The 22,500-nt window shown below is 36.2% G+C and overlaps 1 long non-coding RNA gene across 3 annotated transcripts in view; it reads right to left on the bottom strand.

The window, feature by feature from the left end:
- Window positions 1-1,656: 1,656 nt before the first annotated feature.
- LOC144291785 (uncharacterized) overlaps window positions 1,657-22,500 on the bottom strand; it is a 52,619-nt gene continuing 31,775 nt past the window's right edge. The window contains exons 4-5 of one of the 3 annotated variants that reach the window (XR_013359283.1): window positions 2,408-2,531; window positions 1,657-1,998 (exon numbers count right to left, since the gene is read on the bottom strand). This is a non-coding gene — a long non-coding RNA (uncharacterized LOC144291785). Of the gene's footprint in view, window positions 1,999-2,407; window positions 2,532-17,196; window positions 17,387-22,500 lie in introns of those variants that run through there. The other 2 variants (XR_013359286.1, XR_013359285.1) reach the window with 2 other exon arrangements.

Raw genomic sequence — 22,500 nt, 5'->3', positions numbered from 1 at the left:
GCACACTTTCCCAAAATATGGCACCTGGGCATATTAAATATCTTAAGCTGAATAAATTTTAGAAAATAGTGGAAATAGAAAACTGATTCTGACCTTTTCTCCTCTCCCTTCTTTTCTGAGACAGGTCATAAAACCCTTATGTGAGAGATAACCTCCAGAGGAAAGAAGCATCCTTATTTGTGAAGACAGAATGACATTGAGAAGAATCTGAACTAACAAGTCTTGCTAGGTTTCCTGGTTGACTCCACTTACCTCACACTGTCTTACCTATCATATATCTATAGGACAGCCCACTCTTCCTCACATCTAATATAAAAATTCTCAGATCTGTTTCTTCAGGGTTTAATTTCCTTATGAAGGCTTTTGTATCACACAGAACTGTATTAATTAAATGTATATGCTCCTCTCTTGTGAATATGTCTTTGTCAGCTTAATTTTCTGACTCCACCAGGAATCCTAAGAATGTTGAGGAAAACTTTTTGCTTCCCTACAGTCTAATTGCTCCTAAAATAGCAAAGCTGTGTATGTTGTCCTGAAAGCCCATGAAATGAAATGTTTTCCACCTGCAACAGCTCTTTCAATGTTCCAAGAAATTGAAAAACTTTCCTGTTAAGTATTTATAATTCTCCTATTTTGAAACTTATGTTGAGTACTTTGGGCGCCTTTATTTCATTAACCAGAGGTGATTTTTGACATATATTTCATTTTAAAAAATCCAAACTTTCATAAAACATGTGCTTTTTTTCCCCTAAAACACTTCTCACATGCTGAATTGAATCCTTAATGTAAGTGAATCAAATAATGAGCAAAAACATTAGCCTATCTGATGTCGATTCTTCGAGTCTGTGCAACTAATTGAGGACTTTATTATATTTCAGAATTCCTTTTTTATTACATGAAAATGTAAGAATAAAACAACCACAGATACTAATAAGAAAAAATATCATTCTCAGGATAAAACTGAAACAAAGTAGAATATAAAACAGGATATCTAGAAGTATTTCACTGAAATTGTAACTTTGGCAAGGTTTTATTAGAGATTTATGATATTTCTGGTTCTTATGGAATAGAAACCTCTTTATTCTATGTAAGTCTGTTTTTCATCCTACTGACATTCAGAATACATACATATTTTCAAGAAGACATTATACACAAGGTAGGAACTGTCTTTATTATGAATAACACTACAGTGAACATCTTTATATATAAATTGTGGACTGCATCTCTGATTATTTCTACATGTCTAATATCATACTATCTGCACTACGGATAACATTGCTGTGAATATTTTTATACATAACTGTTTGACAGCACCTATCTTTATGGTAAATTACTTCAAGTGAGATTACTGGATGAAATTGTATAAATAACATGAAAATTTGGGTTATTTATGCATATTATAGTCAGTTCTACTGGCAGCAACAGATAAAAATGGATGTTGGCAATCTTGAAGGGACTTTTATACCTTAAAATTATTTTACAATTGATTGGCAAATAAAATATATTCCCATATTTGCCTTTCTTTTTTTAATCAAGGTAGACTACTATTTTACATATTGATAGGCCATTTGTATATATTTTCATAATTTTTATGTTGTGGCATTTATCTAATTTTTATCAATCTGTATTTGTTACAAAAAATGAAACTTTTTCATATTTATTACAATATTTAATCCAAATATTTATTTTTTAACAATTACACAAAATTAAAACTACACTAATGTGATTATTGTCTTTTGAATTTCTACATACATGGCATTTTTGTTAAACAGCCCCAGATTTCTTCTGCCTTGAATCAGCTAGTGATTAAAATTATTAAAAAGTGGCTTCAAAAGGGAGAGTTGTTCAAATTTCATTATATACTTGGATTTTTAATTCTTCTATGAAACAGGTGATACTTTGCAGCAAGAAAGGCAAGATTGTAAAGAGAGAATTTTAGAGAATTCTTCATCTTATATTTGACCCCAGGTTATAAGCTTTACATAAGGAGAATGGTGTCTGAAAAAAAAAAAAAAAAAAAAAAGGTAAAGAAGAAGACTGCCCAGGGCCACCTATGTAATTGACAGAATGAAAATGCAGGGTCCCTTGATCAAAAATCACTAAAAATATCAAGACAATGACAAGAGGGTATTAAACCAAGTGTGGGACCCTGTACAACTGCATAGGCCACATGCCAACGAAGCCAGTCTTGTTTCTACCTTTTCTGATCTTGTTGGATTGTGGAGAGAAGGAATAAAAAAATATAGAGGTGGTAGTTGGTCAGAGATGTGCCACCATCATATTTCTATCTCAAAGTACAGTGCTTGTTTTATAGGTTCAGGGAAATTCCTAGGGTGAGGGGATCATCCTCCCCCACATATACACTGACATTTGGAATTTGGGATAGAAATCCCAGTCTACCCTTTACCTGGTTCAGTAACAATCTGAAGGGAGGTCACATCAAGGGGAACTCAGCTCACAGCTCAGTCAGGCAGAGTAAGCCTTCAGTCAAACTTCTAGCTTCTCTGTTGGTGTCAACAGGACTCTGTGCCCTGAAGGTGAGCAAAGAAATTAGCTGAGTTGAGAGTCAGCATGATGCCCAAAGCATCTGGGGAAAGTAGTCTTAAGCAAAGGAATGAAGGAAGGAGGAGAAAGCCCGGCAAAGCTGCCCTGTCTCAACGTTGTCCGGGTGGTGGAGAATCCAGCAGCTGTATTTTGCTGATGCCTATGGGGTGACTAACAGAAAAAAAAGGACAAAAAATGCTGGTTACAATAATTTCTCACACAAATACTTTACAAAACATCCTGTTTAACAAATAAGTGAAAATAGAAAAAATTTAAAAATCAACATCTTCGCAAAAACTTTAGGATGTACCTTCTGAATAATACAATAGTTGCAACTCTTTTGGTCAAAAGTTCTCATTGCTATTAGTAATGTCAGCTGACAACTCTTCAAACAAAACACCACAGTAAAATGTTGATCATAGAAAGTTCAATTGATCAACTTATGGCAAATAAGGGAGAGCATCACCTTCAGAGACATTTAGTTTCTTAAAAGGGGAAGATGGGAAATAGTTATTTCTAGGGTTTAAAGTTTCAGTGGCTGAAGCCAGGTGCTTAGTGCTGAATCTGCCTTGGATTGGGTGCAGTTTCTGGTATAATGGTTTAGGATCTGTGGACAATTCAAGATAAGCCTCTTAGAAAAGTGTTCCTGAGTTACCAGTTTTCTGATGAGTGACCTCTTTGCCCATTTGAGCAACTTACTGTCCTGAGAAGGCTGCCTTACCTAAACATAACTGTTGTCCTAGGAAAAACTTGATCACATTCCTTTTATTTTTTATTCATTTATTGAAAGATTTTAATTTACTTGGGAGAGAGAGAGCACATGGGAATGCACACAAGCAGGGGGGAAGGGCAGAGGGAGAAGCAGACTTCCTGCTGAGCATGGAGCCCACTCCTAGCTTGATCCCAGATCCCAGGACCCTGAGATGATGATCTGAGCCTAAGGCACACACTTAACCTACTGAGCCACCCAGGTATGTGCCCTGAGCACATTATTTTTAGATAATTCAATTTGGGAGAAGATCCTGAAGCAAACAATGAAGTTATTTACTGGTTTATATCCTTAGCTTCTTGGGAAAGAATATTCCAGAATAAATACTAATGTTGATGGAGGTAGTCTTCATTTTTAATCTAGAGAGTTAGGTTTTAAGCCTGCAGTTCATCTTGGTCCTCACTAAACTCACAAACATAATGTCAAAGGCAGCTCCTCAAAAGAGTGTGATTTACCTCTTATGATCCGGTAAGAGCATCATACACTTTTAAAGTAATTGTCAACTGTCATTAATATGGCCAGATCTGGGCAAAATTTAAAGAAATTATAAAGTTCTACTACTTTCAGTAACTTTGTAATCTTATTTCTCCTCAACCTCTTGAATTTCCACCTCTGTTTTAGTTTGACCCTTCTCCTCATCCACCAAATTCTTAAATACTCTTTCCCCAAGGTTTTCCTGTAAGAAACTGAATAGAAATCAATAAACTGCCTTTGAAATTAGAATTCCTTGCTCTCAGAATATTTATTTGGTAGTTGCTACACTGCTTTAATAAACACTTCTGAAAATATACACATACCTATCTATCGACTTGCTACAGTTTGTCCCATTAACCAGAATGTATAACGCAGAATTCATGTCTTTGGGGAAAATGAATTACTTAGTAATATGTATACTTTCCAGATATATTTATTAACTGCATAATGGATTGAATAGTTACTTTCTTCAATATTTTTAAGTTTGGATTTGCCCCCTTCAGTTTCAGTTGGCTTAAATAAAATATTGAATTGGCGTTTTCAAACTAAGAGAGATTGGATTAAATAGTCATAGCTCATCAATCACTTTTCTTTCGTTATTTAGTGTAATGTTGTAAGGAAGCATGGGATTGAGAGTGAGAAAATCTTGGTTTTAGTCTTTATTCTGCCATTGACTGCAGAACTACATATATCATTTAATTACTCTAAATTTCAGTTTATTTATTCATTAATTGAAGAATTATACTAACGGGTTTCTAAAATTAATGCCAGCTCAATCTTCTCTGATGAATGATCCCAAGTTGTACAGCATCTCCCATGTGAGCTGCTTAGAAAAGTCTGTTTTCTTACCTGCATTTGCCAGTCATTTGTGCTAAATCTGAAAGGTCATTCATCACACATTGCTGGTTTATCATAGCTTTTTCTGAGTATCTGTTTAAAGTGTCTACAATAAACATTTCACAACAATTTGTGTTTTTAGAATATTCTAGAAAACATAGGAAGACTCATATGTCAAGAGCACATTGAGGAACTTATTGAAGTAATGAAGAAAATTGGGGAGCCAACAGGGGGAAGGACTGTTGATTAACTCTCCAGATTTGCTACTTTGTTTCTTAGCTCCGATTCAGTAGAATATTATCTATTACAGAAAGATACCTGTTTTCTAAAGTAATAATTAGAGACTGGGGGAGGCGTTAATTAGTTCCAAATATTACTCTGACTTTCAGGCATGGCTTAGAGAAAATGACATTGTAAAATTTTAAGATAATCAATATTTAAATGGTAAAAGATACCTAACTTGTACATTGCAATAAATGGTCATAGGAAACATAATAAAATAAAAATCCTAAAATAGAAGCAAAATTAAGTTTGAGATCCTCTTTATTCTACTACAGCCTAGATTCAAACCAGGAGCAATAAAAAGGGGAGAGTTTTATTGCTACCCACTGTTCTACCCTTCTGGGCCATGTTTCATTTTTTCTGTTTTACACCTCATCTGTCTTTGCCCTATGTTGGGAGGAAGAGAGTTGAATAGAATTGAACTTCCTATGCTATCTAAGGAAGATAAACTCAGTAGGGCATATAGACCTAAAGTCTATGTATGTAATGTATAATAAACTAATTTTTAAAAAGGAGTTTCATGCGTGTGTATCTAACTCAAACGCTATACTTTCTGTGTCTAGACCCCATCATAGCTGCTGCCTGGACCACAGCGAGGTGGTGGTTAACGAGCCAGGCACACCCAACAAAGGAGTCTGGCTTTTGACCCTTTGGACTCCTGGCGACCACAAACACTTCCAGATATGGCTTGTTCCCTAGTGCTGATTCTATTGTTTTACAGCAATATGCTCCCTCAGGCATTCTCAGTAGTCATTTCCTTCTTTAATTCTCTTTTAACTATTTTGGACTTCCAAGGATTCTCACAATGTGTGAACCAATGAACTACATCTTTGTCTTTTTTTTTTTTTTTTTTTTTTTGCTATAATTTTGGGTTTATTGCCATTTGTTAAAACCATTTTTAGGGACCAGAAATATAAGGGAGACAGGCTGTAATATGCTCAACCCATTATCTGGCAAGTGTGGCAATCAGATAGGTAGATATAAAGTGCAAGTGGCAAGCTGAAGAGCAAATAAGTATCCAGAGAAATTTTTTGTAGTGTTAAAAACAGAAACCTTGAGGTAAGGCAACAGACTGAGCACAAGAATGACAGGAAAGGGTGCTGTGGAGCAGATGGGTATATGGGTATGTGCTGGGTATGGCACAGCCACCATCACCCTCACAACACTGTAAATTACAACTTCACCCAAATGAGAGGATAAAATCTTAATCAAACAGGCTTAAGATAAAATAAATTTATACACAATGAACAATTTTATAAATAACATCAAGTATAAACCCCAAAATGTCCTCTTGCTCCCTGAATGTCTCTGGTTGAAATGAACATCCTCAACACTCTGTAGCAGCTGCCTACCCAAGCATTTCACCCCTTGTGTTTTTTTCCCCCTTTAAAGATGTTCTGATTTTACACTGGCATCTAAGTAAGTATAAAAACCAAGAATTTGGGAGGGATTGTATTAAAGGGGAAAGGACTCTGTATTCTTTGCCTTATTTTATCTCAATTAGTTCAGATTATCTTGGTATTTATTGCCCTGGACAAAAATAACCCAAATAGGTTATTGGAGGTTTGTAAAACCAAGTATTCAGCTTGCTTAACTATGATAGATGATAGATAGATAGATAGATAGATAGATAGATAGATAGATAGATGATAGATAGACATTTGAATTTGTTACAAGGTTTATATTACACATTTTTTTTTTTGCCAGAGTAATTATGGAAGATCTATACAACTTTTGAAAAAAGGACTTTTCTTTTTTGTTTTCAGAATTAATTTTTTTTTTACATCCTCTTCCTCCAACGTACTACATAGATGTTCTAAAGGAAATCATATATTGGGATGTTAGTTTCAAACAGAGATGAACGCACCAATTTATTCAACAGGACTTTTATATAGAAAATATCATCAAGAATAAAATTGAACTTAGGCATTATGCTTGGATGAACAAAAAGCAAAACATTTTGCTTTGAATTTTATGCCAAACAAGAGTGATGAAAAGTCAGTGTTTTTTTAGAATTCTTCAGTGCTACAAATATGACCTATATCTACATGTTTCAAGGAGCTCTAGTGTTTAGCATGTATGTTGCCCTATGTTTTTTTCTGTTCTGTAACTTATTTCTGAGTGCAATTTAAGTGAACGCTAAACATGCAGCCTCCCAAAATATAAATACGTATCATTAAAAGTCTCTTTCAATACTTTTCCATCAACCTTCATTCCATATTGTGAGTGTCATTACAGTACACTTTTCAAAAGGTAACAAACACACAAGTGTCAAAGATTTTATTCATTTCATTAATAAGGGAACCAGTAAGATGTTAAACCTAGTTCAAACAGATTTCAAGAAATGAAGATTTATATAGTCTGTGACAGTAACACTGAAAATAATTTGCAACTAGATGCAAAGCTGGTTAATATCATGTATGGCAATAAACCCACATTCGCAGTTACTTTTTCTTCTAGGTGGATATAATTTCAACATTGCTGTTGAACAAGAACCAGCTGTAGTGCTCCCATTCCAGGAAGGATTTCATTAATACCAGCTTTCTACAAGTTAACCTCTATCCCTACAGAGCTATAAAGTATGCTAATCAATAGTAAAAAGACAGTTTAATGAAGACAACCACTCCTAGAAAATGAGCTAATCCTCAGTCACATTATGTGCACTGCTCAGTGCTCAGCATTACATGGATGGGACACCCAGCAATCTCTGAAGCCTATGCCCATGTCTTGGATAATCCTTAAAAGTATCCATGCTCATGTGGATATACAGGTTGGGGCAGATGAAGGCAAGGCAGTCGTAGGATTATTCCACCAAAAGGCAGAAAGAGTTAATATCCAAGTTTTGACACCTAATATAGTGATGGTAGCACGACAAACAGTTTAACAGTAAGACTGTTTCAAGAGAAATTCTATCTATCCATTTAACATATCAAGGAGAGGTCTGGAGAATGTGATTGCTGATTTTTACCTAAGGAACATTTCAAGAAAGAGAAATGGAGTAATATCCACTACCACCCACGAACCTGGTAGATTAATGGAATCACAGGAGACAGAGCAGAAGAGGCAGGCAGTTGGGTATATGGAGTGAGGGATAAATTTCTTTCATTTAGAGAAATGCCAAGACCCCAGAAACTTCTGCCAATTTTTCTTCAGGAGTCCTGGCAGGGTCAGCATGGTGGGATACTTCAACTGTCCCCAAGGACAGCCGTGTAGAAAAGCTTTGGTTGTACAGTTTACCCAGGCACGGAGAGGGCCTGCATTCTTCTCATTCAGTGCTGCCTTGCAATTTTCACAGACAGTGGGGGGATCCAGAAGTTCTCGCCTGCAGCTAAGGAATTTCTGTAACTGTACTTTGGCTTGGGGCAATGGGACACACACTCAGATCCCAGCAGGCTCCGCAATGAGGGCCAAGATGTGTTCAATTTTTCAGGGATGGCTGCCAGAACCTTGACTAAGGTGAGAAAGGACTTTTCCTAGCCAAGGATTTCAGCAGAAGCTAACGATGGGTGGCTTAGAGGGCAACAGCTATGAAGACTCAAGCAATAGCAGCCGAAACTTCAAAGGGAAAGCTAGGGATGGAGGGGCTGAGATGAAGGTAGGGAGGATACTATGGGACTCAGAGACTTTTGTCTCTTTCCCCAAAGACCAAGCCCTTAAAGCGATACCCCTCCTCCCTGTACCCAAGTACCATCCAGGAGAGAGTAGGTGAGCAGAGTAAATCCTGAAATTCTATCCAATATTTCCTTCTGGGTTACCTCAAAAGATTTCAAGACATTTCAAACTAATCTTATCGGATTAGAGTTTATTGCTTGTTTGTTTTGTTTGTTTTTTGTTGTTTCTGTCCTGGCTTATTGGGGTAGAAACATGTGATAAAAATCAGATAGCTATGAAATTATTCTGTATTTCCCTATGTAGCTGACCGTACTGACATAGATATGCAATCCTGCTGCTAATCTATTCTCCTTTCCGTGTCCTAAACTTTCCACTTTTCTTGAAAGCAAAGGAAGAAAGGGAGAATGGGAAAGGAAAGAAGGAAAGAAAGTTCTGAGCGCTTTTATTTAGCTGGGGCTGGGTGCGGAATGGTCATCCTATTTGCGAACCTTTGCACAACATACCCAGGTCCTTCATACGGAGTCATCCACGTGTCCTCTTCATTTGAGTGCTGTAAAAGCTTGGAACCATACCAGAGTTCCCTCTGAAGTGTGAGGAGAGATAAGAGAAGGGCATGCTCTACCTGGGTTCTTGTCTGGGAATCCAAACGGGGCACACATGCAGAAGGCCCCAGGAGAGTGTGAGTGAGCAGCAGAGGGACCTCAGACGTACTGGCAAGGGGAGATGGCCCTCTAAATGTCGAGCTCTTGCGGAATGCTGAGGTTTTCACTTATTCAGTTGTGGCTCAACTAGGCAAATACTTTGTTAAGAACTATAGGCTGGATCACTAGTAGGGGCTTAGGGAGATAAAGCTGCTTCCGTGAGGGAGCCTCCACCTAAGACGTGGATGGAACTGGAGGGTATTATGCTGAGTGAAGTAAGTCAGTCGGAGAAGGACAAACATTATATGGTCTCATTCATTTGGGGAATATAAAAAATAGTCACCCCCACCCCCCACCCACCTTCCTTTCTACCACCCCTTGTTCATTTCCCAGAGTTAGGGGTCTCTCATGTTCTGTCTCCCTCTCTCTTATTTCCCACTCATTTTCTCTCCTTTCTCCTTTATTCCCTTTCACTATTTTTTATATTCCCCAAATAAATGAGACCATAGAATGTTTGTTCTTCTCCGATTGACTTATTTCACTCAGCATAATACTCTCTAGTTCCATCCACATCGAAACAAATGGTGGGTATTTGTCGTCTTTAATGACTGAGGAATATTCCATTGTATACATAGACCACAGCTTCTTTATCCATCATCTTTCGATGGACACCGAGGCTCCTTCCACAGTTTGGCTACTGTGGACATTGCTGCTAGAAACATCGGGGTGCAGGTGTCCTGGCGTTTCATTGCATCTGAATCTTTGGGGTCAATCCCTAGCAGTGCAATTGCTGGGTCGTAGGGCAGATCTGTTTTTAACTCTTTGAGGAACCTCCACACAGTTTTCCAGAGTGGCTGAACCAGTTCACATTCGCACCAACAGTGCAAGAGGGGTCCCTTTTCTCCACATCCTCTCCAACATTTGTTCTTTCCTGCCTTGTTAATTTGCCCCATTCTCACTGGTGTGAGGTGGTATCTCATTGTGGTTTTGATTTGTATTTCCCTGATGGCAAGTGATGCGGAGCATTTTCTCCTGTGCTTGTTGGCCATGTGTATGTCTTCTTTTGTGAGATTTCTGTTCATGTCTTTTACCTGTTTCCTGATTGGATTGTTTGTTTCTTTGCTGTTGAGTTTAGTAAGTTCTTTATAGATCTTGGATACTAGGCCTTTACATCATTTGCAAATATCTTCTTCCATTCTGTAGGTTGTCTTTGAGTTAAATTGACCACAATAAGCAAGCAAGTAGCTCTGAATCAGAGTTTAAGAAATAAAGAATAGCACTTTTTTTTTTTCTTTCATACCCAAGTTTACCACCAGGGTTGTAACTATTTAAATATCTATACATGTCACTTATTAAAGTGGAAGAAATAAAACCCGAATTCTAGTTCGGATGCTTACATCATTAGAGCCAACCCTGTATGTAAGATAATTTTCACAAACATGAGAATGTGGTAAGGGATACAAAACCCATTATTGTGTCACTGTCTGTCAAATATTTTAATTTAGAGGTTTGTTTGTTTGTTTTCATTCTGATGCACAGGAGTGTACGACAAACATTGGCTACGAACGAAATGACAATCACAAAAACCCCACTATAACTGAGAGATAATTGTGTTGTACTAAACTGTAAGAAAGCCCAGCATATTCCTTAGAACAGAGATGATGTTAACAAAAGAGAAAAAGAAAGAAAGAAGGTAATCTAGCAATTAGAACAAAGCAGCATGGAGCTAAGAGGTAAAAATTTGATTGGCTGAAGATCATGCCTAACACTTTGAAAATTTGAAATACCCCAGAGTGTTATTTTTTATTATGCCTTGAAATGCTGCTTCTTTAAATCACAAAACTATATAAACAAAAAATTCCCTTTTCAACTGCTGCAAGTAGCTGATAAGAATGGAATGTCTCTTCCAACATGGGGTAGGCCGTCTTGCTTTAGTAGAAATGTAAATTTCTACTTTGTGTAAATTGAATCATAACTTGTTGTATTGTGTTAAAATACACGTAACATAAAAATTATCACTCTGAAGTGTACAATTCAGTGACATCAAATACATTTGTGATGTTGTACGTCCAACATCCTTATCAGGTTCTGCAACTTTTTCACCACTGCAAAGGGAAACCTCATGCTCCTTAAGTAATTATTCCTCATTCTCTTGCCTCCAACCCATGGCAACTATGCACCTACTTCCTGTCCTTATGGGCTTATCTGTTCAGGATATTTCAGATAAATTGAATCTTGCAATATATTTGCCTTTGTGTCTGGCTTCTTTTACTTAGCATAATGCTTTTAATGTTCATCTATGTGGTAGTATAGATCAATACTCCATTCCTTTTTTTTTTTTTTTTGGCTGAATAATATTGCATTGTGTGACTATATACATTTTGTTTATCAATCATCCATTGACCAATATTTGGATTATTTCCATCCTATGGTTATTGTGAATAGAGCCATTATGAATATTTGTGTACCAGTTTTTCTTTGAGTACCTGTTTAGAATTCTCTTGAATAAAACCTAGGAGGAGAATTGCTTACTAATATGATTATTCTATGTTCAGTGTATTCAGAAACTGCTAAACTGTGTTCTACATTTTACATTCCTACCAGCAATGCATAAGGATTCTAATTTCTCCATATTTTTACCAATACTTTTATTTATTTTTTATTGTGATCATCTAACTGGATGTAAAGTGTTATCTCAATGTGGTTTTGCATCATCCTACTAACTAATGAGGCTGAAAATCTTTTAATGTGCTTATTATCAAATTTCCTTGGGACAAGTGTTTATTTAAGTCCTTTGCCTGTATTTTCAGTTGCAACGTTTGTATTTTTGTTCTTACATCATTCAATTTTATACAATGACAGTAAATTTGAAATCATCTTGACAAACACTCCAGTGTTTTTAGTGGAAACCCCACATGCTAGCCAAGAACAGGTCACTCCAAACTCAGGTCTTTTAAGACAAGATAAACAGGGGGCCAAGAAATGGGAGCTATTGAGACACCACGACTCTGTATCTACACACTAAATGGAGAAAGAGTACTTCCCAGTTCAAGTCCCTTACCACAGAAGACTGACAAATCCTGGTTCTCTGCCCACAATCCCCTCAAGTCTAAATGTGATCTGTATGTCATGAAAAAAACCTCCTGCCTTCAGCAGCTGGTGGCAGGGAGGAGCATGGTTCCTTCTACACAGGAGCCATGGGAGCTCTAGTCTTGTAAATGAGGAAACCAAGGCAATGGCACGTTATAGGACATGATCTAAATTCCCCCAGTTATTACTGAATCTGGGACTCAGAGGCAGTGTCCTGTCCCCTATGCCTTCATGCCTTCCCTAGCTACATCATAAAACTAACGAAGATTTTTAAGATAAGTGACTGAGATTAGTAGGATAATTTTGAAAGAATGATGACTACTTGAGGCAATCTTAAAAACTTGAGAATTACACACATTATTTCAACTTAGAAACCAAATTTCAGGTTTAATTAAGGAATTAAAGGAATACATATAAAACATAACATCCAGATCCATCAAATATATAAAATACATAGTTTGAGTACCATTTTGGGATATAGATAAAAGCCAAAGAAAATGCAAATCATGAATTGATTTTAATGAATGCAACCTAAATACAGTTTAAAATATCTAACAACATAAAATAAACGGAGAGATCAATTTATGCTATAACATACGTAATATGAAATATTAAAAATTAGTTCATTCTTGTGACCTGTAATACACTCTCAAGCCTTTTTGCTTAGATTTTTTTTTTTAATTAGTGATGAGACATGAAAGAAAGACACAAAATAAATGAAAAGCTTAAATTTGCAGCTTAAAAATGGTTGATCATTCTCCAGGGACTAAACTTCTTTTGGCAAGATATTAAGTAGAGTGCGGGGAGGCCAGGCCTGTCCTGTTCAGGGCTCTAAAGCCAACTTCGCAGCTCTGTATCAATCAGAGTGTGTAGGGAACATCAGAAACCGAGGCCAAAGGTCTAAAGCCACCGAGATGGGAGATAAAAGATGGAGCTAATCAGATGCTTAGATGGTTCTGGGACCAAAGCATGAATTTAGGATAAAAGCACACAGCTATTTCAGACACAGCAAATAGAACAGAGCATGACCTTCAGGCTGGGGAGAGGATGCACCAAGCCCAAAATTTCTCAGAGGTCAGGGATTATAGAGGAAGGACCGTTGATAAAAATACGGACAGAAGTAAATTGCCTTAGTGCTTTGTGACCTGAGAAGTATATTTGCCCTGCTATTCTTTCCTGTGTAAGAGAGGACATCCTTTATCTCAGCCACCAAAAAGCATTCTAACATTTTCTCCTGGAATCTCCATTCAATTTTTTTCCCATTCATTTTTTCTTTTTTTGTAACTGTGACATAACGAACATTTGTTGTTCAATTTATATTAGAAAGTCTTTAATGATTATCAAGCCATTATTCTTCTGAGTCTTTTTAAAGATTTTATTTATTTATTTATTTATTTATTTATTTATTTATTTATTTATTTTAGAAAGAGTGTGTGCACGCTATTGCGTATGTGAGTAGGGGGAGGGGCAGAGGGAGTGAGAATTTCAAGCAGGCTTTATGCCCCACCTGTGGCTCAATCTCATGACCCTGAGATCATAACCAGACCCCAAATCAACAGTTGGAGATTCAAGTGACTGAGCTATTGAGGCGCTCCTATTTTGTACTTTTTAATAACATGAACGGTTAAGTGGAGTTTGTGGACCATCTGGGGACTATTCCAACATTCCTAATAGGCAGGCTTCTTCCCTTTCCTTTTGGTAGAGAGGGGCATAGTGGAGCAGCAAGAGAAGCTATTGAGATAGCTACAGATGAACTGGAATGCATTGGGAATCACATTTCTTCTTTTTTTTTTTTTTTAAGATTTTATTTATTCATGAGAGACACACACACATAGAGAGAGAGAGAAAGGCAGAGACACAGGCAGAGGGAGAAGCAGGCTCCATGCAGGGAGCCCGACGTGGGACTCGATCTCAGGTCCCCAGGACCAGGCCCTGGACTGAAGGCAGCGCTAAACCGCTGAGCCACCCGGGCTGCCCATATTTCCTAAGATTAGATAGGTAATTTGCCTTGAAGACAAGGGAGTAAACTATGTAGGAACTCAATTTTCCATCGGACTCTTATAAATTTCTCCCTATAGATAATGCAGACCATTAGTTTTAAACAATAGGCTATACTTCCTAAATAAAATATGTTTTCATTTGATATCTGGCAAACTGAAAGCAAAGCCATGCAGCTGGTTGCAGAAATTAAAATATGGACGCAATTATTTTGCTATGGAGAGTGATATAATTCATTCATATTTTTCTATGCCACCTTCTCAGGCATTTTGTTTTTAATTTTTAGTTTTAAGTAGTTGTCTTATGTCCAATTTATAGAGCCAACTCTAATTCACAGATATTATTATGTAAGCCTCCCTGCCACTTCTCCATTTGCCAGCTAAAATATAGTGCAAGGGAGAGGTATATGGAATATGCAATTCTGGGAGGAAGGTTTGTAGGATGTGGCAATCTTTGTTCCTCAAAAAATGATGTCACAGATATAGCATACAATATGTAAAATCTTTATATATTCCTTGGTAGAGAGAAACACAATCTATTCAGATATCCAGCTTTCAAACATGATCCTTGTGCTAGCTCAGAGGTAAATCCTGATTTATCTAAAGTTCCCACACTGTCCATTAGGAATTTCTGTTATGACAGAAATATTCCATTTCTACACTGCCCAGTATAGTAGCCATTAGCCTCATGGGGCTATTAAGTTTTTGAAATGTGGCCAGTAAGACAGCAAAATGGAGTTTTATATTTTATTTAATTTTAATACTATTAATTCATTAACTTAAAAAACTCTTCATTTAATTTTAATAGACACATGTGGCTACCAGCTATTGTATTGGGCAACCCAGCATAACTAATTATGATAATCCCATTGCCATTGCCAATAACTAGATTGACATAAACTATATGACAAAACGTTTGCCAACAGATGGGAAGAGAATGTTGTTGGCAAATGAAATTGTTACTTCCCCCATTAGACAATGCCTTCTAGCATTGTTGCATAAAACTCTGACACTAAACTTATCACACCATGAATTGTAACACTGGGCCGAGCAAGGATGCTTCCACATTGCTGTGAGACTTTCTGTAAATGAGATAATGAATTTTTCATATAGCCTAAGCCATTTTGATTTGTGTGTCTTGTTATTTGCAGAGGAAGCACCATCACTCACATGAAGTGTCTTCTAGATTATATAATGAAATCGTTAGAGGAAGTATTTTTTTAATCTTTTAAATTAGAATGGGCTATTGTTTGAACTTTAATAAAGATAATTTTTGTATATAGTATATATATTTGGTATGATAAGGGTAGAGTACTTATGTAGTCACCACAATAATAGTGAGGATCAGACTTGTGAATGTTTCATATTTGTTGTCTAAGTTGAAATTCATCTTCAAATCTTATGAAAAGATAACACAAGTGAAACATATATGCTATTTTGAGGGCAAATAAATTAAAATTAGAAGATGTTAATGAGGTAAGACAGCTCATAAGTTGTAGGGATATATCTTAATTTTGGGTCTTTTTTTATTTTTCCCCAAAAAACACTTCTTTTTAATTTAGATTCCTTGTCTCTGTCATTATCCTTTTTGTTAATGGATTCCAAGGAGAAAATAAAACTGACCTTTTAGATATTTGTATATGTAACAGTCTAGTTGTTTTTGTTTCTAATGTATCTCTAGCCATATCAAAAGCAGTGCATTTTTGATTCATGTAGGACAGAAAATGCCACATTCAAAAGAAGAATAATATCTGCTTTAATTATATTAAATATAATTCAGAAAAAAAGTAATTTAAGTTGGTTTTCAGAAAATCTATAAAGTATGTAAACATATGAAGCTACATGCACTGAGTGACTCACAAAATTTTGCAGCTAAGAAATTGAAAAGACCTATTCAAACCATAGGTCTTAAAATATCTGCTATTAGTTGCAAATGTTTAGGTAAAATTTAGAAAATGTTCTTAATGATGGGAACAACACGTTTTGCTTTCATATCTTCTTGCATTCAGAGCAAAAACTATTTCCCTTTGCTTTCCAGGAGGAAAGAAAACAACTTTTTAACAATAACAGAGACTCCCTAGTTTAGGCATTTTGTTCTTAGGCCCTAAAATAGCTTGATGAGGCTGACTTTGCATTTTCTTTTCTAAAGGCATTTAAGTAAAAATCTGATCACCTTTTGTCTGCAAAGTGTTTTCATGTGAACCCCTACATGAGGATAACACAACAGATAATAATAATAATAATAAATAATAATAATAATAATAATAATAATAATAAACTACTCAAAGTTCTTCCAAGCTTTATAACTTTTTAAAGTAATCACTGCCCAACGTGGGGCTCAAACTCACAACCTTGAGATCAATAGTTGCATGCTCCACTAGCTGGAGCCAGCCAGCCCGGTGCTCTTCAAGTTTTATGATTTTATCATTTAACTGTATCATTATGAATGTAATGATCAACATATTCATATGATGGTGGAATTAAATATTTTAACCCTTTTGGTTTGCCACTAAGAAGCTTTACTAATTTAGTTCATAAAACATAATTCCAAAATGCAAATGTGATAATGACCCATGTGAGGGTGGATGGAAGAAGAACTGTTATTATTAAGAAACATATTGCTAGATATCAAGAAGATACAGGAACGCTTAACAAACATCTGTAAAAATAAAAAGTAATTATAATAATTACCAATTTTTTATGCCAAAATATTATATATATGTATATTTATACTACAAGAGTGAAAATGGTATAATAGAAGACATCCATTAAGCCTTTATTTTGTGCTAGACACCAAACTTAAGTGTTTTTTTTTGTTTTTGTTTTTTTTAATGTGCTGGGTACCAAACTAAGGTCTTTAGTAATCTTATTAAATCCTTATAGCAATCTGATCAATCTGATGTGGTAGGTTCTAATCTTATCCCTATTTTACAAGTAAATAAACTGAAGGTTAGAGCCAAACAACTCATTTACTAACATAATAGTAGAAAAGTTGAAGTGATTATTGAGCTGGCTTTATTTGTTTTCCTTCTCTTGAACATTGTCATCCTGGTCTGCCATTGCTGAGTATTAGAAAACCGTGATTTTCATTTTTTCTTTCATTTTGCTAATCACACATATTGGAAAAGTAAGTCAGGACCCTGTGTAGAAAATAAAGGAATATTAGGGGGTGACATGGAGGGAGTAGTTGAAATATTAAAATAGATTTGAAGATTCCAAGATCAGTGGGAAATTTTGTTCCCCTTCCCATTCACAGTCAAGAGAAATGGCCTTGGTAGGCACACATGGCTGATAGGACCAAAGATAACTTCCCAAAGATTTCTGTGCTCTAGATTGGCATGCAAGCTGGGATATCATTTCTGTGTCCTAAAACATGGCACATAACTCATGAAAGAATGGGTGAAATTGAACAAGTGAAGGAGTATTTTAGCCAACACACTCTATCTACTCCAGTTGACTTCTCATCTAATCAATGTTTTGGTACCATGTAAGCCTCCATCATTCAGAATTTAGACAAGCTCGTAGGGAGAAAAAACCCAAGACTACCTACATTTCAGAATCTGCTTTCCTAAAGGTATGGGAGCTTAAATTATTAATTTTCATAAAAACAACAATTTTATTTTTGCACTCTTGAGTTGTGGGTTCCCTAATAGCTAATTACTCAACTAATGTAATGTCTCAAACTTGTAAGTTAATTCATAATTTCTACAACATAATGACCGTGTATGTCTCTGATACTTGGATACTGGCAGTCAATGTATGTATCATTTCTGGATTTGAGACTTAGCATGTGATGGTTAATGTTAGTATACAGCTTGAAATGACTGAGTCAGAATCGTGATATTTTGGTTATGACATACAATAATGTATGATTACATCATTTACCACCCAGTATAAGCTCCATAAAAGTAATGAAAATGACTGTATCCTGAGTACTTAAGAATGTCCCTGTCTCTCAATTAATATTGAGTGAATAAATGCAATATATATATATATATATATATATATATATATATACCAAAGATCTGGTCCAATAAGGAAAAAAATGTAAATGGTATAAACCAAGTTTTCCTTTCCTTCTTATTTTACTTTCTTCTTGAAGTGCCCTTAGGGCTCAAAGAACTCACTCTGAATCTTTGTTTAGGTAAAAGAGCGTGCTTGACTCATCTAGAATTTTGCTGGATGAAATGGACAAATAAATTAATTTCAGTGTGGTTAATAAGTAGGTTTACATATTATAATTCTCTAGCGATTTCTGAAGATGGTTCCTAACAAAGCAATGTCTTTAATATATGAAAAATATGAGTACTGACAAAAATAATTGGGGCCAAAATGACTTTCAAGAGACCTTACAATCACTGCATATGGCAGTGCCCCACAATCAGACACTTGGCTCAAACTAATAAAATAAAACATACATAAACTATTCTTATTGACATTTCAGCTAACGGTCATGGTCTGTTAAGCAAAGTCCACTGACAAATTCTTTCTCCAATAACTCCTGAGGTTCGTAGACAGGATTGTCAAAACATACCTCTTGCATTTCCCAAACTTTTTCAGTCTGCTTTTCACTGAGGAACAGATGAGATTATTTGTAGATAGAGAAGACTTCCTAACCGGCTTTCATTTCTATTAATGTAGGTCCACATTTTAGTAATTAAAATATTGGGCAAAGAATTGATAATATTTCAAATTTGGAAAAGATTTATGGAAAAGATGTCTTTCATGTTATCCAGAAGTTGCACAATTATATATCTTGCTTTATTTTAAGATGTAAGCATTTAACCCAACGAGCCTGCATCTACTGGTATGAATTAAACCTACACCAAAAGGTATATAAAAGTGGCAGAATAGAAATGAATATAGACAAAGAAAAACCCTTCAAGTTTCTCACTATAACAAAATATCTCCACTGTGATCCAGAACAAAAGGATAGCTGTTTCAAGTGCCAAATAGGGAAAAAGTTCAAAAGAGTAAGCGTAATTATTTAATAGAGTTCCGTCGGTGACATTGATTAAATCTGTCTCCCCAATAAAATCATTGTGACATCTCATAACTATAAAGGATAGGGCTCCTGTTTTAAGCAGTTATACTTACAACAGGTAAATTACTTTTCAAGCTGTCTTCACATTTGCTTCCAATCCAGTGCGGACAGAACAGAAGGAAATGGGGCTATAATACCATCTGAGTGATTTACGGTGGGCATAAGAAAAGGCACTACTCCCTGAAAGTTTATACACTCACAGATAAAGGGGTTGCATGACCAGGGTGATATACATCTGGCTCTGCCCAGAAGTTGAGTGACGCAGTACATCATGATTCTGGGTGTCACCAAATGAATGAATTGGCTGCTAGAATTAATACTGTGCCTTTGAGCAGAGATTTGAAGGGAAAAGGGAAGAGCAAACATACTGGTCCTATTCTTATCAAATTGATGCATCAATGCTGGATCTGGGTATCTTAACTCAGCACCCAAAAGCAACTATGGATGAGCTTCAGGAAATCTATGAACAACTTGAAATTAAATATGCGCCATTTTATAGGCATTTTACAGGGGAAGATCTGTATATTTCACTGGGTTCTCTGTATAGGCTACAGTCACAAACACAAGAAAAAGATTAAGCATCACTCTTTGTAAATAACTTGAAAATTAGAGAAAGGAAGATTTGCATGCTTTAAATTTGTTGTAAACTATTAATTAAAAAAATCTACCACAACTTCTGACGCTCATGTTCCAACATTTTTTCCTCCAAGCATACTCCCTATTCCACTTAAGAAATTGTTGAGTCTGAAAAACAATCAAATAAGTACAATTGCACTCTTCCCTGCCTTTAGCTCCAGACTCCATCTCAGCACAACTTGCCTTCCTCAGGCTCTCCATCCCAGGGCTATCGATCCCATGTAAGTTCCACTGTGTCTTGTGTCCTCCTGACCTCCTCACCTTTGCAGACACAGCTTTTTCCGCCTGAAATATTACCTCCACCTCCAGTCTCCAACTGATTAACCCTACTTGTCCTCCAGGATTTCTCTCTGGTGACCTTTGATCAGGACCCTGGGCAAATCTCCGTCAATGCACATATCAAGCTGCATTGAAATAATGTGCTTTCACAGTTTCTTTTTTCCATTACTAAATTGCAGTGTTCCTTGAAATCATTTAGAAATTCATTCACTTCAGTGAGCTCACAACATCACACAGCATCTGGTACATAGAGTAAATAGTCTTTACTGAATATACATGGTTTAGAAAAAAATGAGTTGTAGTGACCAAAAAGGTTTAAAGAGTTTTCCTTTTTAGAATGCATATATTTTTAAACAAAAGAAAATTATAAGCTAAAGCAATGAATGGAATCGATTTCATGCAGAAAGAAACAACGTAGAAAGATATCTGGCAATAAGGGAATCTTCCTGAAGCCACTGAGTGATTAAATTCCTGTCACATAGTTGACACCTTGAGGCCCACTGTCTCTTGAATCATTAATCACATGTTCCAGTTGAAAGTACCTTACAATTCACAATTTTTGTAAACAACACATATTGAAGTTCATAAGGAAGAGATGGAATTCATATTTTGTCAGATAGCTAACCTAGCAATATTTTATTTTCAAATTTGAACTTAGCCAAATTCCACCTACTTACTCTCCTAATTGTTTTCTTAAGAGCAGTGATTTTCCACTGGTTGTGCAGTAGACACAGTCATACACCAACCATAGGTCTCTTTGGAACTGGAGGATTTATGATACACTTACTGATTGTGCTGCTGCTTCATAGCTTCCAACTGTGACACGTAACTCTGCTTGCTGCAGGGAGCCTGCTCATCCAAGTCTCACTCTGTCTCTGAGAGCAGTTTACATTCAATGAGTGGTTCAAGGGGAACTAAAGGCTCTACTACTCCTTATGTCAAGACCACTCAGAGGACTATTGCAGTTTCAGAGATTCTTGTGGGATTGAGTGACCTCTTCTGAGACGCTCCGGTAGCCGATCTTTTCCCTTTGCCCAAAGATGCTCCTTTGCTTCCTCTCTCACCATTCCTTGACCCAACAGGTGCTAATTCTGAGTGTGTTTCCCAACAAACTCTGGCTCTTGTGTCAAGAATAGACTCTAATGGACAAAAATACAAATATAGGAATTAGCTTGGAGACTATTGTAGTCCTGGGAATCAATCTTTTTTTTTTTTTTTCCCCTGGGAATCAATCTTGATCATAGGGGGTGCAAAATATTTGGATTTGGAATATATTTTGAAGTTAGAGACAACAAATTTCCTGACATGTTAGGTGTACGTTGTAAGAGAAAAATGGGGACTCAAGGATGACTCAACTTATGATGGCATAGTACTGAAAAAAATAGTGGGGCATGGCCTATATTTGGGGCAGATACAGGGAGGGGTAATTGAGAATCCATTCTGAAGTATGTTCAGTTTGAAATGTCAACTAGACATCCAGTAGAGATGTCAAGTAAACAATGAGATTTAAGGGTCTGCAATCTGATGGAGCACTATGAGTGGGAGATGCAACTTTAGAAGTTTTCATATACTAATTTTTAAAGCCATGAGACTAGATGTGACCTCCAACAGGATAAACAAAAAAAAAAAAGAGAAAACCAAAGTCTGAGACTGGAAATGCTCTAATTTAGAGACTGAAGAGAAGAGAAGGAACCTGCAAAGGAGATGAAGATGGAATGATCATTGAGGTAGGATAAATCCCAGAAATAGTAAAGACTTGGAAGAAATGTGGGGAAGTATGAAAAAGAGAAGGGTATGGTGAACTACTTCAAAGGCTACCTATAGGTCAAGTAAATTGGCTTTAATTACTTTGGTAGTGATATTGATGATAACATTTTTAACAGGTGATGAGAAAGAAAACTGGATGAAGTAAGAACATGTGAGGAAGGGGGGGAAAAACACCTGTTTTAGGCATTTTACTCCAAAGAGGGGCAGAGTAAGAGTAGTTGGCAGAGAAAGTGGAAACGGAAAACCTTTTTCTCTTAAGAAGTAACAGTATATGTGTATGTTGATGGGAATGATCCAGTAGAGAGTGAAAAAGTGATGATATAAGATAAAGAAGGAATTATATCTTGAGCAATGAGCTTGGGCTAAGCAAGAGACAGTAGGGTCTCTATACAAATGAAAACAGTGGCATGAGATGTAAGCATGAAAATATTGTAAAGATAAGAAATATTGTAATATGTTGGAAAAAAGCCAATATATACATATAAAGTGTTACTTATGGTGATGGGCTTACAAATTATCGGTTGAAGT

The sequence above is a fragment of the Canis aureus genome, chromosome 20 (genome assembly GCF_053574225.1).
Source record: "Canis aureus isolate CA01 chromosome 20, VMU_Caureus_v.1.0, whole genome shotgun sequence".
NCBI classification, from domain to species: domain Eukaryota; kingdom Metazoa; phylum Chordata; class Mammalia; order Carnivora; family Canidae; genus Canis; species Canis aureus.
This window is presented reverse-complemented; position numbering and strand designations above follow the sequence as displayed.